The following is a 7,422-nucleotide window of genomic DNA, read 5'->3' as shown; positions in this document are numbered from 1 at the left end:
AGCTAACTGGGAACTTGTTTCATATTTGCATATAATTCAATTAGTCCACCTTTCTAAAATAGTCCTAACTGCTGAAACACAATTTCCAGTTCAAAGTGGGGAAACACAATAGAAAATTTCCTCATAAGGCCCAGTCTAGGTGGTAAAGCCCATAGCGTACTAGACTGCAGTGCTAGAAGCCAAGTGCCAGTCATAGGTTCAAATCCCAGAGTTAGCCTGTAACCTTGCATGCAAGGTCCTGAGGAGGTGGAAAGCTGGGAAAAGGTGACCATGGTATGACAAGACTCTGCCAATGGTTTTCTTTCTCTATCTTGCATGTGCACACTATTATAAAATAAATTAAATTAAATTACATCATGAAGTTTGCACAACTTCAACATTTTATTGGAATATACTTGAAATACCATTGTTATTATGTTGAAACATATAGAATTGCCAAAAATTTTACATTTTATGCTAAAAATAGCATATTTATGTGCTACAGAAAATACAGTAAGTAGACAATTGAATAAAACATATAATTGAATACCAAAAAGTTGTAAGGAAAAATAAGCTAGCTCTTTATATACTGATGTGGAAGGCTATACAAGATTATTATAGAGGGATAAAATGCACCATTTGTGCAAAAGATACTTATATAAAAAGCATATGTTAGTGTAAGTTATTAATAGTAGCTATGACTAGAAACTAAAATCATTATACAAAACTCTGTATCTTGTGTAACATATTTTAGTGATACTTTCATTTTTAAATAACAAACATGGGTCATGTTTGAAACAAAATAAAGACTGCTTTAAAAATCCAGATATACAGGACTGGTTCTATGGCTGGTGGTAAGGTAGCCAGATCTTGCATGGCCAATTGCATGGTGTAAGTCCCAGACCTACAGATTTGAAACAAAAGCAGAGAGGATTTGCATCCATGCCTAAAATCGTGAAAAGAGGGAGAAATGGAGCAGAAGGGATTGTGGTGTAACCATTTTCCATGGGAGGTGGGGATGCTTTCTCCTTTGCCCTCTCTCTCTGTCTCTGGCAAGTATATGTAACTTCTGTCAAAACTATTTTTTTAATTAAAAAAATGAATATACAGATAAAAAAAATTATATGAGAAGATGCTCAACATCATTAATACTTAGAAAAATGTAAATGAAAAACCGCAACAAAATGCCACGATACATGTATCAAAATGGTTAAAGTTAAAAACAGTGTCCATGACACATGCTGGAGAACAGGAGGAGACACCAGATTATTGTACATTGCCAGTGGGAATGTAACATGGTACTCTGGGAAACCATTCGGCAGATTCTTAAGAAGTTAGGCATACACTTAGTGTCTGACTCACCGATCCGTTCCTGGGAAAAAAGAAATAAAAACTTCATCTTCACACACAAATGTATGCATACATGCTTGTAGGCGATTTATTTAGAACCACCACCATCTAGGAACAGGTCAGTGTCTTTCACCTGATGAGCAGACAGACAGACAAACTGTGATATATCCACAAAATGGGATATTACTTAGCAATAAGGAATAAACTACTGATACCAGCAGCAACATGGATGGATCTCACATGCATTATAGTAAGGGAAGGAAGACTTGAATGTTGTATGTTTTCATTTTTAGACATTCTGGAAAAGGCAACACTGTGGGATTAGAGAACAGAGTAGTGGGAGACAGGGACTGCGGGTGTGATGAGAAGAGCCGAAGCACTAGGCCATGTTTTAGGGTGATGGAACTGTTCCGAAGATCATGAAGAATGTGCAACTTCAAAGTTTTACTGGAATATGCTAGAAACACCATTGCTATTATGTTGAAACGTGGAATTATTTCATAATTTGACATTTTTATCATAAAAATAGCAAAAATTTGACATTCTATCCTAATAGACAACAAATGTATGTGCTACTAGAAATAGCAAAAAATTGGCATTTTTATCCTAAAAAACAAATGTATGTGCTACTAGAAAATATCGTAAATAGGCAATTAATAAAGCATATAATTGAATGCCACAAAGTCATGAGAAAAAATAGGCTAGCTCTTTATATATTGATGTTGGTTGCAGTAGTCAGACTTCACTAAATGTTTGTCAGAACTCATAGAACTGTACATCAAAAAAGATGAATTCTTTGGCCGACAGGTGGCATGGTGATTAAGGATGCTGGACTCCCACATGGCTGACCATGGTTCGAGTCCTGGACCCGGCAGTTTACTTTCTCACTTTCTCTCTCTCTTTCTTTCTCTTTCTCACTCTGTCCCTCTCTGGTCAAATTAAAATAAGTAAAGGAAGAAAGAAAGAAAGAAAGTTAAATAAAATCATTGTTTTAAAAAATTTTAAAAAGTGAATTCTACTGTTTGTAAATTTAAAAATAAACATGCTGTCGGGAACCAGCAGTTAGTGTAATGGCTATGTCGCTGGATTCCCGTGTAGTCGACCACGGTTCGCGTCCCAGACCCGGTGGCTTAGAACTCATGCCTGGCACGTGTGCGTGTGTGCCCAAGATCCCGAGATGAGAATGGAGGAGAAGGGATTGTGGCGTGACCATCCCCCCTGGGGGGTGATTTCTCGCTTTCTGTCTCTCTGTCTCTCTCTGTCTGTCTGGCGAGCGCACGCGCCCTGTAGCGAAAACCTCTCAAAAAAAATAAATAAACATGCTGTCAAAAAATCTAATTAATTATTATTATTATTTTTGTAGAGGTTTTTGCTATAGGGCGCGTGCACTTGCCAGAAAGACAGAGAGAGACAGAGAGGACAGAAAGCGAGAAATCACCCCCTAGAGGGGATAGCCACACCACAATCCCTTCTCCTCCATTCTCCTCTTGGGATCTTGGGCACGCATGCACACGTGCCTGGTGTGAGTTTTAAGCCACCGGATCCCGGACTTGAACTGCAGTCTACTATGTGGGAGTCCAGCAACATAGCCATTAAGCTAACTGCTGGTCCCTATTATTTTTATTTAAAAAAAAAAAAATCTCTCCACAAGTTGATTTATCCTGTGAATATTCTTGATTAAAAAAAAAAAACCTAATTGACAAAGATGGCTGCAGTGTAAATTTTTTTAAGATTAATTCTTATTTTTAAAATTTATTATTATTATCCGATTTTGATCAGAGAGTGACAGAGAGAAAGGAAGGAGGCAAGCCGTTAGGTCTGGGACTTAAACCAGACTCAAACTCCAGCGCCTTAACCACCATGCCACCTCCCCATTGCAGTGTAAATGAACTGTGATATTCTTGCTGCTTAGGGGAAAATGGAGAGTTCAGAACTGTGACTGGGCAACTGTCCATGTAAATGCAGATGGTGTGAGGTGTAGGTGAACTCGCCATTATTCGTGCATGCACTACACAGACTAGGGGGTGGGGTGGGGACGTGATGGCCATCAGGAGATTAACACCAGGCAAGCTCCCTGCTCACTGAGGGTTACCTTTCCCTTACCCACCCATGAGTCAGATACAGGATTGGTTGATCACATCTTAAATTCCTCAAGCTGTTTCTTCCTTCTGTCAAAACCATGACCAAAAAAGACCCTTGAGGCCCAGAGCAAGGTTCTCTCCTCTGGCAGCTTTGTGGAGATCTGCTTAGGCTTCACCACAGAAACTGGAACGCACAGATAGCCAGCCTGAGAACGATCTCTCCAGAAGTTAGCACAGAATTCGGCACAATAGAAGCCGTTTCCAGTTGTGTTTTCCCTCTACCTTTGTGTGTCCTGTGGCAGGGGAATAAAAACAAAACAAAACAAAAATGAGAGGAAAGAGGAGCTGGAGAAAGGGAAGAAAATAGACAACAAAAATAACAAAGCAACAGAATCTGCTGAAGCTGAGGCGGGAAGGCTGAGCGTTTCTTATTCTTTTCTCTTCCTTGCCCTTCCCCTACACACCCTTCCCTTCCCTTCTTTCTCGTTCCTTGTCCTCCTCTTCTTTTTTCCTCTTTTCTTAAAATGCCGAAGAGTGTGTGCACTCATCAGAGACATAGAAAGAGAGGGAAGAGGAAGCACCTCTCAGTGGAGCATGGTCACACTACAGTCTCTTTTCTGTTTCTCCATCCTGTGGGGATTTGGAGCGTGCATGTGCATGGTTTTTAAGCCACCAGGGTGGGATTCAACCCATGTGGTTGGTCATGTACGGCCAGGTTCCCTTAACCACCAGGCCATGGCTTTTCTTTATTGTGTCCATTTTCCAGCTAAGTCTAAAAGCAAGCCTACCCTATTTACATGGATTACTAAAGATTCAGGCCTGACACTTTGGGGTTTGTAAGTAGAAGAGGCTGAAACAGACTATTCCATGTAAATCAGTCTTTCAAATGACACCCCACATAATGGGTACAGTGCTCCAGACATACCCGGGAGGCCGAGCTAATGCAAATACCTCTTCTCAAGGCCTTTCTATGGCTTTATTTCCTGTCTTGAAACTGACCACCTTTCCCCTGCTGCCAGAAAAGAACAGTCAGAAAACTAGTCAGAAGCTAGTTTTTTGCTTATTTGATTTCTTTACTGTTTACTGTAGCTGACAGATGGCTCAAGGAGGGGCCAGAAGGAGCTCTGAAAAGAGGGTTGAAAAACCCTGTCTATCAGGTTAATGCTCCGATATCTAAGTCAAGTGAACAAGGGTTTATTAGGTCCTTCCAATATACGTTGTCTTTGATGAAATAATGGCTAAAAAGTTTGAAGAGAGCACATCACTGATCCAAGGAAGGATATTCTCTTCCCTTCTCCTATCTGTTTATCTCTGGCTCTAAGTGGGACAGAAAAGGCTGGAACTTTGGCTCACTGATCGCTATGCTGGGAACTTGGAGACCTAGTTCTGTTCCTACTGGTGATGTGATGCTTAAATCTTTATGAGTCAGATATTTGTCATACTAAAACAAGGGGCTTAGATTACAGGATTTCTCAGGCCCCTTTCAGTTCCAAAACACTAGTAGTCTATGGAATAAGTAGGAGAAAAATGTATAAAATCCAATTAGATTGGTCTAGCCTGGTGGCACAGTCAGGAGCACATTGAACTGCAGTGCTTGGAAGCCACATGGTTGACCATAGGTTTGGATCCCCAGGTCAGCCTGAAAAAACACAGGCCATGGTACATGTGCGCAAGATTCTGACAAGCTGGAGGGCTATAAGAAGGGGGTCACAAGATGAACCCTGAATCCTGTCTTTTTCTCTCTTGCATATATGTGTATTCTTGATCACAAATAAAAATGGACAAGCTTTTTAAAAAATTAGATCAAATCCAAAATGGAGCTCAAGAATATGTTCATAACTCTTCCTGAATCATTAACATTTGATAAATGTACCTGTTGATCAGCGCACCATTCATCCAATATAGAGAACGTTAAAGAAATGGAAAAGGAGACAAACGACACTATTAAAGGACCATTTAGAGAAGATGGAGATATTCCTAACATTCCAGAGCCTATGGGAAAATGCTGTTCACTACTCAGGGTTTTGAGTTAGTCTACCCAAGCTCAAATCTCAGCCTCACCACCGAGTAGCTGTGTAACCTAGCCAAATTTCTTCCATTCTCAGATCATAGATATATAAGAGGGGAACTTGGGGACCTAGTTCTGTTCCTACTGGTGATGTGATGCTTAAATCTTTATGAGTCAGATATTTGTCATACTAAAACAAAGGGCTTAGATTACAGGATTTCTCAGGCCCCTTTCAGTTCCAAAACACTAGTAGTCTATGGAATAAGTAGGAGAAAAATGTATAAAATCCAATTAGATTGGTCTAGCCTGGTTGCATAGTCAGGAGCACATTGAACTGCAGTGCTGGAAGCCACATGGTTGACCATAGGTTTGGATCCCCAGGTCAGCCTGAAAAAACACAGGCCATGGTACATGTGCACAAGATTCTGACAAGCTGGAGGGCTATAAGAAGGGGGTCACAAGATGAACCCTGAATCCTGTCTTTTTCTCTCTTGCATATATGTGTATTCTTGATCACAAATAAAAATGGACAAGCTTTTTAAAAAATTAGATCAAATCCAAAATGGAGCTCAAGAATATGTTCATAACTCTTCCTGAATCATTAACATTTGATAAATGTACCTGTTGATCAGCGCACCATTCATCCAATATAGAGAACGTTAAAGAAATGGAAAAGGAGACAAACGACACTATTAAAGGACCATTTAGAGAAGATGGAGATATTCCTAACATTCCAGAGCCTATGGGAAAATGCTGTTCACTACTCAGGGTTTTGAGTTAGTCTACCCAAGCTCAAATCTCAGCCTCACCACCGAGTAGCTGTGTAACCTAGCCAAATTTCTTCCATTCTCAGATCATAGATATATAAGAGGGAATAATAATAATCTCCTCAAAGAATGATTATATGAGATACTGCATGCATGCCTGGGGCATGAAACATTTGATCAATGTTCTATACTATGACAACAACCATTACTACCAATTCCCATGCTGAGTGTGTATGGTCAATGATTGCTCACTCTAAAACTACACGTGGCAGTGGCTGGTGGCTGGTGGATAGGAGCGATAGCTACGGTAGAGTGACTAAGGCACCAGCTTTAGCGTCCAAGTCCAAGGTTTTAATTCAAGATAACTCAGAGGTGAAGAACGTGCTCACAAACAGATTCCACAGTATAAATGACATCAGGTAATGCCCAAGGACACTAAGGCTTTTCTCTGAAGGACGCTGGAACGAGTTACATGAGACAGTCCATGTGAGATCGTGCATTGTAAACCACAGATTCTCTATAAATGTAATTGTGACAAGCTATAAGATTATGAACCAAAGTCTATAACAGCAGTCTTCCTGCAATAAGGTAGCTATTTCTCTGACATGCTGAAATATTTTCTTTTTTATTTTTAAATTACTCAGGGTTATCTTCATGAACATCTATTCCCAACAAGTAAAATGTCCCCATCCGTGGTGCTTTGCTTTCTAAACCTCCTTTCATTCTCTTAGCCCAAAAGGTGCAAAAGTGGTTTATCCCCATCCTGACCTTTTCCTGAGTTTCCTGTAGCCTCTGACCCCACTTCTCTTCACTCATACTATGTAGTTAATATCAGAAGCAGACATAAAAATATCAAACACTTGCCTCGAATGCTAGGTCAAAGGGGTGCCTTTGAGCATGCAAGGGGCATATCGACGTATTTTAGAATGCTTCATTAGCAGCAGTTGAACTCTGATAGACGGGCATGTGTGGGCTGAAGTAGGGACAGATGAGAATGAGATGGACCAGTGAGCATTTTATATATATAATGACAATAAGAGTGGTCACAACCTGTACCTGCTCATGGCAGTGAGGATGGGAAAGAGGCAAGAGACTCTGCAGGAAGTAGATCTATGAATGTTATTCATTCAGAAAATAGTTTGTGAACATTTCCTACGTGTCGGGTATAAAATTAGGGCCTGGGGATATATGAGTGAGTAAAGGAGGCAAAATCATGATCTCTGTGAATTTATGATGG

This window comes from Tupaia chinensis, unplaced genomic scaffold, assembly GCF_000334495.1.
Source record: "Tupaia chinensis unplaced genomic scaffold, TupChi_1.0 Scaffold000688_1, whole genome shotgun sequence".
In the NCBI taxonomy this organism is placed as follows: Eukaryota; Metazoa; Chordata; class Mammalia; order Scandentia; family Tupaiidae; genus Tupaia; species Tupaia belangeri.
Note: the sequence above shows the minus strand (reverse complement) of the source record.